Genomic DNA, 11,010 nt, shown 5'->3' on the forward strand with positions numbered 1-11,010 from the left:
ACATCACCCATGATATCAATAGCCCTCTATTTGACATCACCCTTGACATTACAGTCTTCCATTAATTTTTTAATTTTTTTTTATAATTATTTTAATTATTGTTAGGTCCCTCTTTCATACCTATAAATACCCATCTTATTTCATCATTTTGTTCATCAAGCTTTCTCAAGCAACTCTTTTCTCTATATACTCCTTTACTCATTCTCAAAATATAGTTTTAGTTCTTAGTAATGTAGAAATACTATTCCGGTGATTCATATACTCTGGGTAGTACATAAAATGCTATGTCGAGGAGATAATGTTAGGATTCAAGAGTGTTTATTAAGTCCTTCGATTATGAGTAACGCTTCGGATTCCAAGTATGTAAGGTTTTAATGAGAGTATTCCTTCCACTCTCATGCCTAAATTATTTTGATTATATGATAAAATATTTTTATTTTTTTAAGCTTTACTCTAAGTTATGTGGCATTTATCCATGGGTTCTTCCACCCACGAAGTCTAAAGCTCTTTAAACTAAATCTCTTGATTTCAAAAAAGATTTTCTTATAGGTAATTTTTATTTCGACTTAATAGCATTAATCATGGTTAAACTAATGATTATTGGTCTATTTTGATGCAAAATGATTTCAAATGTATGAATTGATGTTTTTCAAGTATTTTTTCCTATTTAACTCGTTAAAGGTTCTTGAAATTCATGGTAGGTTGTTTAAAGCATGATTTTTAATTAATGAATTTCAAATTATTTATGCATAATTTCATTTACATACATGTTTGAAAGTTGAAGTGATCTAAACCCACCTAGTTTTACTATATTTTAATGAAGTTTGACTTGAAAGCTTTGACTCCAAATAAATGTTTATGAAAGCAATGTCTATGATCAAAAGAGAGTCTTATGAAATAAAATAATGGTGAAATGATATGAATAATGAATTCTTTATTCTATAACGACAATTCTTTCATATTTAAATCACTAAAGCTTTTAATGAGCTATTCCACCGAATATTTTTTTTGAATTCTCAAGATATATACTATGACTATTTTGAAGTATTACACTATTCCGTGGGATTGACTTACCACCGAATGGGGCATTGAGGTGAGATTCGATAAGGGAATCCTAGTAGCAACCCCTTGTCTCATTAACTATGTGCCAACATATGAGCCCTTGTAGGCTTAGGGTAATGGATCTATGAAAGCCCTTAAAGTTAAAGTTAAAGAAATAAATGAAGTTGACGGAGCTCTACCCAGCAAGTAGTCTCCCCGACCAATGTAGGGGGTTATGTTGGATTCCATGTAATAGCTCGCATGGTCTTAAATGTTGGTTATGGTCATTTTCCCATAAAATGAATGTTTTAAAGGATATCTATATGATTGATTATGCATGCATTGCATTATGTTTTATATTACATAAATGTTTTAATGTTTTCTCAATATTCATGCATGCTTATATACTTAGTACATTCAAAGTACTAACGCATACTATTTTGCCTACATGATATCACCATGTAGGGACCGGTACTCCTCCTTGTTCTCCTCCACGTGTCTAGTTGAGATTTCATTTGAAGGCTATATTTGGTGAGTTCCCATGTTTTGGGAACAATACTCCTTTGTCTTTCTAGCTTATGATATGTTGAGGACTCTAGACACTTACTATGGAAATTCATTCTATTTTGATTGAGGGTGAGCTAGGGACTTGTCTTAGACCCCAATAAATCTAAAAGTTAGAGGTATTGTTGGACATATGTAAGTTGAAGATTTACTATTATGATTTTCGTTTGTTTATTTATTGTCATTACCTATGAAAAGCTAAAAGAATGCTAAGAGGCTTGTTTGAGGTACTTTCAGGTTCCTCATTTGCCATGTCACGTCTAGGCCTTAGTCTTGGATCGTGAAAAACTTGGTATCAGAGCCTGAGGTTTTAAATGGTCCTCGGAGTCCAACATAACCACATCAAATAGGATCTTGTTCATGGTTGTGAAGCGTGCCATAACTATGAATAGGAGAAAAGTTTTCACTTCCTTCAAATCCATGTCGTGCCTTAGAGTGTCCTAAGCTTTCCTTTAACTAATGACCCATTTTGTGTTTTTTAGATAATGACTCATGGAAGAGCACCTGCAAGAGAAAGGGTTGACGATGAGGACCAAGCTCCTCGGTTACCAATGCCCCACATCCTGAGGAAGGGGTAACACATGCCGACTTTCGCAATATGATTACGTTGTTGACTCAAGTCGTATCCAACCAAGGGCATCAAGGTGTTCCTTGTCCCTAAATACAAATTCCATCCTCTAGGATTCGGGATTTCCAAAGGAATAATCTGCCAGAGTTCGATGGTTCTTAACTAGATGAAGACCCTATGGAGTTTTTTGATGAGGTGTACTAGATTGTGGCTATTATGGGTGTGCCACCAAATGAGAAGTCCGAGCTAGTGGCCTATCAACTCAAAGGTGTAGCTTGAGTGTGGTACAAATAATGGGTTGTTGAGAGGGATGAAGAAATGGGGCCGATAAGATGGGAAGAGTTCAAAGGTGCCTTCCTAGAATTCTTCTTCCCATTGGAACTAAGGGAGGCCAAAATCCAAGTGTACATCAACCTCCGTCAAGGGAGTATGAGCATGAGGGAGTATGCTCTCAAATTCACTAAGTTGTCAAAGTATGCTCCCTTCATGGTCTCTGACCCAAGAGCTAGGATGAGCAAGTTTATTTCCAGTGTCTCAAGCTTGGTGTCCAAGGAGTGAAAAATGGCGAAGAGGACATGAAACACAGGTATCCGTACCTATTTCCAAATGTCTACGGGTAAACCACTCCTGGAACTCATATATTAATTACTTGGATGAAAATGTATGTTATTGCAATAAAAGGGAATCTCCCTACAATTTGTATTAAGTCTTAAGGGAAGTTTTATTCAGCATTCGAGGACGAATTTTCTAAAGGGGGGAAGGATGTTACACCCCAGACTCTCGAGCTCGGAATGTATCTTAAGTTCTTTAGACATTATCATGTGAGCCAGATAATCTACGACACTATCAAACGACTTCAAGGAAAGGAGAATGTGTTACCCTATAGTAGAGAAGGTTGGAAAGAGAGTCATAAGAATCCGGAAGGAATTGGAGGCCAAATAATGAGTCGTAGGACTCGATTTATCTATGTAAGCTACCAACTTAGACGTCTTACATACTTGAGTTGCTTAAGGACATACCAAGCTTATGTAGCATGGATTACATAGGCTCCTAAAATAAGACGAGATTACGAACCCACGAGGAGGGGAAAAGATAACACGTGGAAGCCAATGGAGGAGCGACACGTGGCAGAACCTCAAGCAAGCAGGTGACCCACCTACTTAGGTTCAAGTAGGTGACCCACCTACAGGGAAGGTGGGGCCCACAAGGACACGTGGCAGCCTAGGGGTAAGTCATGGATCCGTGGCCCAATAGGGGCTGGACACGTGTCACCATATGGGGATGACACGTTTCACCTCCTAGGACCACATATATACATGTATATGTGTCTTATACTTCAGTTCTGATCCATTAAACGTCAGCAAAAACTCAAGAACAAACCCTAGAACAAAAGAGAAAAACATGACGGCTTGGAGGAGAAAAATAGGTACGTCCCGATTTCGCTCTGTAAATTAATTAGATAAGGTATTATTATATCAAGTGGAGGTGGTTAAAAATGTAGCTTACCTATTTGGGGCAGAAAAAATGAGTAACAAGCAGCCACAACATTTCAGCCGCGTCAAGGAGGTTCCGAAGTTAATGTTCAGCGTGTTTGGAAGGCCATTTGATAAGCTATGGCTTGATTATCTTCTCCCATGTTTTGTTAAGGTTTTTTAAATGTTATGAGGGTGTTAATAATGTAAATTTAAGGTTTGTATCAGCACCAAACGGACAGCAAACAGTCCACTCCGTTTCAGCACATCAAGAGATTTTCCGAGGCGTGTTTTGGCGTGTTTTGGTCAATTTCGGAAAGGTAATGTTTTAACTTCTAATTTGAAGTTTATGGGGTTGTTATGTAGTGTGTTTTACACCTTTTATACTTCTGTAAGTATAAAAAAAGTCGTGGAAATGATCGACGATAGAAACAATTGAAATTGAAGTCGTCGTAGTTAAATTGTAGTCGAAATGGGGTGTTGTACGTGTGGGGTGCTGCTGAAGGGGTGTGATGTGTTGCTGCAGGGCCTAAATATTTTCTAATGTGGGTTAGGGTACTTCTGGTTTAATCTATATGACCCCTCATTGCGTATAATTAAAGGCGTTATAAAATAAGGGATAGACGCCCTATTGTGATATCGTATTTTTGAATAAGTCGTTTGGAGTTTATGTTGTATATTGTTGGTGGGAATTGCTTAAACATATGCTGAAGTTTGTTGTTGTTTGTTGGCTGTAGGTCTTAGGGACCTAATCGGAAATTCGGATAGGGCACATTATAGGGGAGGTGCTGCCCAATTTTCGTTAACGCCTTAGCAAACTAAAGAACTAGTCGAGGAAACGACTAAGGAAATAGATTCCATTAATACTAAGGTTTAACCTAAGGTGAAACCGAAGATGCTGAAAAGTTTAAGGTTGTTGATACTTGCCTTTATACCATGTTAAATAGGTTTGGAGGACGACAACGTGGACGTGATTAAGAGAAGTCCATACGAGGTATGTGAAGCTTTCTTTTGGCATGTTTTTGGCATAAGTATGTAAAGTCTATCTTGTTTCTTTTTTTGGCATTTCTTCAAGTTAAGTAATGAATGATATGAGATTGAGGATAAATCTACTCATAAATGCCAAGCATAGTTCACCATCCTCATTTACTTCTTGATGAAAGCACTCTTACAGTAATTGAACTAGGGCTTCTCAAGCCTTCCATACGTTAGGAAGTGATGAGTATGTAAGGCTATCCTTCACTTCTCTTGGCATATCCTTGATAGAAGTGCAATATGTATATCTTCGTATGCAAGTGGGGATAATCCCATTCATAAGGCCCCGAGCATGCCTTCTGATTCTTATCCACTGCTGAACACTAGGACACCTACGATAGGTGAATTATTGTCTCTCAAACTCCTTTGGGATAGGAAGGGACAAATAGGTGAGGCCTACCCTATCTTTATTTTGAAATGTCTTAAAGAAAATGATAAATGATACGAGCTCTAGAGTAAGTCCATTCTTAAGCCCCGAATACGCTATATGTCTCATATTCACTCCTTGGCAGGAAAACTCTCATCATAGTTGACCTACCTTCCCTGAACCGTCTATATGTCGATTAATAGTAGGACTTAGAGCTCCTATTCCTAAGGACTCTGTGATGACAGATGTTTATGATTTCCTTAAGCCGGTTGGCATTTCCCTAAAATATGTCTATAATTCCTGAGACTTCACTTAATATATCCCTAGTGGCACTCAAAGGGCACCTGAGATGATTATTATCCTGATCCACGAATGATAGCTCAATATGATTACCCTAGTGAATCTCAGATAATGATCTACCTATATATAATGATATGATGATAACACCAAGTCCCCTAATGGGCTGGGTATGGTATGTGATGATATGATTATAACATCGAGTCCCCTAAAGGGTCGGGTACGGTATATGATGATATGATTATAACACCGAGACCCATACTGGGCCGGGTACGGTATGATATGTAATGATAGATGGACATGAATGTGAAAACATAATAAGGTAATCGTAACCTATGACACGACGCCGTATGCGATGACATGGTAACTCCGAGTCCCACAGAGGGCCGGATACGGTATGTGAAGATGATGTACATGCCCTTATGTTATAGGATACAGGTATAGTACCTTATTAACTGTTATACTTTTTTCCTACATCCCCATTTCAGTTGTTCTCTCAGTTGTGATGCGTTATGCTTTATATACTTAGTACATATATCGCACTGACCCCCCCGTTCCCCGAGGGGCTACGTTTCATGCCCACAGGTACAGGTGTTCATTCTGGAGATCCGTCAGCTTAGGAGTTCCTCTCAGCTATATTGGAAGTGCTTCTCTGTTTTGGAGACTAATTTTTGATACCGGTCGCTTAATGTATATATTTGTACATTCAGGGGTACGGCGGAGGCCCTGTCCCATCATATGTTACTGTTACTATTCCTAGAGGTCTGTAGACATATGGATGTGGGTTGTTTATAAGTTTGTTTTGACTGTGCCTATACGACATATTGTAAATGTTTTTATGTTATGGCAGCCTCATCGGCGCGTGCCCTTTCATAATATGATACGAATGAAAGAGGCTATAGGTACATGAAAAAGTTTTAAACTATTGAGGTTTTTGTGTATAGTATCACATAACACACGATTCAACTTAAGTATAGCTGATAAATACGCATAAGAGGGTCCAGGTCAGACCCCAATCGCGGCCTACGGGGTTGGGTCGTGACAATAAGCTATGAAAAGTAATAGTTGAAAGATTTGCAGAACAACTGCTGCATTACGAGGTTATTAGAAGGATAAGTGGTATCCATTGGAATAAGGTTAGTATAATGGCGGAGCTGGAAACAAGGATCATCAAAGTATGAGTACTCCCAAGTGGAGAATTTGAACCAATTATGAGCACGAGCTAATTACTGATTGGGATGAATGGAATGTGGCTTTGAATGCACTGCTACATGACGGATATTACTCGAGTATCAACCATTAGATGAGATTTTATAGGATATATTCCGAAGACTAAAGCACCTTATGGTTATGCTAGGGCTTCCTATAAAGGCAACCTAACGTATGGATAATTTTAACAGAAAATGTAGATATGGTGTGGCATATTAAATAGGTTGGAGTAGAATCATTCCCGTGTGAATAGCTGAAAATAAACAGAGGATGACATGGGTACATCCTAAATGGGGGGAAGTGGATAAGAGAAGTATAAGCATAAGAGAAAATCAACTGACGCTATCGTATATAAATGGGAACACTTAAACTTCAAACAAACTATAAGGGATGGACGGAATTATACTCGCACTACTACATCAGATTCCGTCAAAACTCTAAAGTTAAGCATGCTTGGATGAGAGTAGCACTGGATGGGTGACTCCTTTGGGAAGTGAAACAGGGAATGAAACCAGTATGACAAAAAGAGATTGTAAGTGCGTGTTAGTACAATGGCACATATGGAACAAAGTAAGCCAAGAGCAGAAAAGATTTTGACTAAATCTGAATGCACCTCGTGCAAATGGCACAAGAATATTTGTGCAGCCTACGAGCATTGGCATACTAAGAGTAAGAGAAAGTGATTACACGATAAAAAAAAGTCAGTAATAGCAATGTGATTTCCATACTTAGAATTAATGTAAGAAAAGTGTAAGATGGTTCGAGGTAGAACTATTAAGATCTAATCGATATTAAGGACAAAATCCATGGCGGAGCCCTGACCTCTACTGAAGGGGGTAAGCCGCTAGTATAGTGATGTTAAGGAATTTTCTAAATTTCTCTAAGTACCTACACACGTTGTGTAAGGATTATAATATAATGCTTGGTAATAAAATTGGAAAGAAGATTTGAGTAAAGGCACAATGGAATATACCTAGAGTATTACAAGTTGGCGTACGAGAAATGGCGAAGTAGCTTGAACAAGATCGAGTATCAAAAGTCGAATGACCAATTACAGGAGATAGAAATTCCGACTTAGAAATGTATAGGCCCAGATTTGATCAACTAAATTATTGATAAAGTGAAGCTTATTCAGGGACAAGCTATTGATAAGCAACCTAGAGTCGGCAAGAAGGGGATACATTGGTCCTTCTCAGGTCATTCGTAGGATAGATAAAGCTGCCTATGAGTTGGATCAGCAGAGTAAAAGGTTGCAAAATAAGGACGTAGCTTCTGTCAAGGTGCTGTGGCAGGATGAGAATCGTGAAGAAATGACCTGGGAAGCTGAAGAGAACATGAAACACAAGTATCCGTACCTATTTCCTACGTCTATAGGTAATCCTAACCCTTAGAACTCTAATATTGATTGCTCGATGAAAGTATAAGTTATGGCAATGAGGTAGAGGACCTCTCCATATATTCGGTATAAGGTCTGGAGGAAGGTTTTGGTTTACATTCGAGGACGAATGTTCTAAAAGGGGGAAGTATGTTACACCTAGTACTTTGGTACCTTGGAATGCTTTTTAAGCTTCCTAAGTTCTGGGAAGGCTCTTAAGGTTCTTAGAAGTCATCATGTGAGCCGGATAAGCTACGACACTATCAAACGACTCAAAGAAAAGGAGAATGTGATACCCTATAGTAGAGAAGGTTGGAAATAGAGTTATAAGAATCCGGAAGGAATTGGAGGCCAAGTAATGAGTCGTAGGAGTCGATTTACCTAAGTAAGCTACTAATTTAGAAGTCTTATATGGTTTGGTTTCTTAAGGACATACCAAGCTTACGTATCATGGATTACATAGGCTCCTAAAATAAGATAAGATTACGAACCCATGAGGAAGGGGAAAAGACGACGCATGGCAGCCAATTGAGGAGCGACACATGACAGTACCTCAAGCAAGAAGGTGATGCACCTACTTAGGGCCAAGTAGGTGATGCAGCTGCTTGGGGGGGTGGACCCCACTGCCACGTGGCACCCCTAGTTGGCAGCATGATATGGTGGCCAATTATGGCTCGACATATGTCACCCTAAGGGGATGACACGTGTCACCTCCAAGGCAGCCCATGTATTTTTGTTGTATGACTCTTAAGGTAGGTTGTTTATCCAAAAGTTCAGCAAACATAAGAGAAAGGAAGAGAGCAAAACGTTAGAGAGCCAAAGAAGGCAGCCACGGCTTAAGAGAAAAACTAAGGTAAGTTTCTAATTTTCTCTCCATGAATTAATTATATACGGTGTTCTTGAAGTACGTGGAGGTGTATATATGTATATTAAGATGCATACGGAACCATATTTTCAGTTCCACAGTTGAAAAACTAAGAGAAGCTTAAAGAGAAAATGCTAGGGAACAGACCCATTTTTGAATTAAACTGCTGATAGTAATACAAGTATAACTCCTGGTGTAAGGCTTCATTTCAAGTGATTCAAGATGTTTTGGAAATATATTTCATAGGTATATAACTTTCATTTAGACTCTAAACTCCACTTTTGCTTTTCTCTGCTCGAAAAAGGGTGGTGAAGCATGGGGGAGCTGCTGCCCAGATTTCGTTTTAGAAATTCTACAAGGACTGCTGTTGGTATTTTGAGCATATCGTTTCGTACATAATTTCTGTAGGGTTAATTAGACATTGTATGCGACCCTAAGACACATGTATATAACTTTCATTAAGACACAAATCCTGTTTCCTTGAATTACCCCTTCGAAACTAAGCGACAATACAAGACAGTAGGCTGTCCAGAATTCATGTTTTGATAGCTTTGGCGAGTTTTGGACAATTTTGGGAAAGGTAAGGTCTTTCCTTTCAATTTGAAGTTTATGGTGTTGTTATATGATGTATTACACCCCTTGTATGCAGCTGGAAGTTTAAGAATGTCGTAGAAATGCTCGACGTTCGAAATAAACTAAATTGGAATCGCTATAGTTAAATTGTCGTCGAAGTATAGTGTTGTTCGTGTGAGGTGCTGCTGCAGGGGTGTGATATGTTGTTTTAGGGCCTAAATATGTTCTAATGTGGGTTAGTGTGCTGCTGGTTGAATCCACATGACCCCTTATTGCGTATAATTAAAGGCGTTACAAAATAAGGGCTAGACGCCCTATTGTGCTACCGTATTTTTGAATAAGTCATTTGGAGTTTATGTTGTATATTGTTGGTGTGAATTGCTACAGGTTGTTGTTGTTGGTTGGCTGTATGTCTTAGGGACCTAATTGGAAATTTGGATAGGGCACATTATAGGGTAGGTGCTGCCTAAATTTTGTCGACGCCTTAGCGAATAATAGAACTAGTCGGGGAAACGACTAAGGAAATAGATTCCATTAATACTAAGGTGTAACCTAAGATGCTGGAAAGTTAAGAAGGGTTGATATTCATATTACTTTCATGTTGAATAGGTTCAAAGGACGGCGAGGCAAGCAGGATAAGGAATTATTCAGACAAGGTATGTGAAGCTTTCTTTTGGCGCATTTTTGGAATAAGTATGTAGAGCTATTCTTCTTTTCTTTTGGCATGTCTTAGATGTAAGCTATAAATGATATGTATATGAAATTTGGGATTCAATCCATTCTTAAAGCCCTGAGTATGAGTCAAGACTCTCGTTTACTTCTTGATATTAGAACTCCTACAATAATTGAGTCATTACCTTTAAGTCTTCTATTTGATGAAAACTAGTACATGTAAAGACTATCTCCTTTTTCCTTTGGAATGGCTTAATTTTAAGTGAAATGATATATGATATAGATTTGGAGAAAATTCCAATTATGAGCTCTGAGTATAATTCGTGACTTGTAGTCACTTCTGACCATTAAAAGCTTGAAAGTAGTCAAACTATTATTCTCGAGCCTGCTATATAGTGAATAGTAAGTGGAGATACAAGCTCCTTTTCGTGAAGGCTCTGAAACGATCAATATCTTTGATTACATAACTGTTTCTCTGATTGCATAATTATTTCTCTGATTGCATAACTGTGTCTCTGATTGCATAAACCATGTTTCTTATTGCATAAGCTATGTAGCATTGTCTTGATGCATGTATGTGATTCCTGATGCCCCAATTGATGTAACCCCTAACGACATCTAAAGGGCACTTCAGATTCACTTGAGTGTTTCATTGAGTCTTAGAGGGTGACTTAGTTGCATATAGTATCTCATTACTCTACTCGTGCATTCTGTAACCCTTCTTTCTTTGCGTCCTATGATGGGCCAGATATTATATCGGGCGCAGCTTTACTACTTCTTTCACTGCGTCCTGGGCCGGATGTGTATTGTTCCATACACGAGGAGATGATGTCGTACGTGAGGTGTGATATATGTTATATTTTATGATGATACGATTATTCACCGAGTTCCAGGCCAGCTGTAATATGATAGTATATGTGGCGAAATAAGGAAGGAACACCGAGTCCCTTATTAGAGGTCCAGGTACAGTAT

This window comes from Solanum dulcamara, chromosome 3 (genome assembly GCF_947179165.1).
Source record: "Solanum dulcamara chromosome 3, daSolDulc1.2, whole genome shotgun sequence".
In the NCBI taxonomy this organism is placed as follows: domain Eukaryota; kingdom Viridiplantae; phylum Streptophyta; class Magnoliopsida; order Solanales; family Solanaceae; genus Solanum; species Solanum dulcamara.